We start from the raw sequence: 734 nt of genomic DNA, 5'->3' as shown, positions 1-734 counted from the left end.
GGCGACCCCTGTTGTACTCTTTCGCCCCGACTTTCTCTCACTCTTTCTTCCTGTTTCTTGGGTAACGCTGCGATGGACTGGCGTCCCGTCCAGCTGGAGGGAACACATACACCGTAGAAACCGGGAAACCAGGCCCACGAGCCTGGCTAGGCTTTAGAAGGGCGGAAAAAAAGTACAATTCAATACCTCAATATTTATTGTTGTCATTGCTGCTGAGGATGATGATGATGATGACGCCAACAACCAGAGGTGATGATGGTGACGACGATGATGATGATGATGATGATGATAACGACGGCGACGAAGGTGGTGGGGTTGATGCTAAGGCTCTTGAAAATGAAAATGTGGACCAAACAAGTTAATTTATTTTTTCTTTTCTTTCCTTTTCTTTCTTTTTCTTTCCCTAATGTATTATGTACTACGCTGACTGATATAAGTATTTGGGTCAGTCGTTAGATTGCCAGTTAGAATGCCTTGCGTTCTGAGTTCAGATCCCGCATTAACCAATGTTATATCTTTAATTCATTGAGAGTTAAACAATAATATTGTTATTGATAACGCAATTTAATTTCTGTTCTTTTATTTGTTTTGGTCATTGGACTGCGGCCATGCTGGTCACTGGCTTGTTTGTCTAAAGTTCACCATAAATGTATTCCACTGCTCTCTCTCTCGCTCATTCTCTCTCTCTCTCTCTCTCTCTCTCTCTCTCTCTCTCTCTCTCTCTCTCTCTCTCT

The sequence above is a fragment of the Octopus bimaculoides genome, chromosome 18 (assembly GCF_001194135.2).
Source record: "Octopus bimaculoides isolate UCB-OBI-ISO-001 chromosome 18, ASM119413v2, whole genome shotgun sequence".
Taxonomy (NCBI): domain Eukaryota; kingdom Metazoa; phylum Mollusca; class Cephalopoda; order Octopoda; family Octopodidae; genus Octopus; species Octopus bimaculoides.
Note: the sequence above shows the minus strand (reverse complement) of the source record.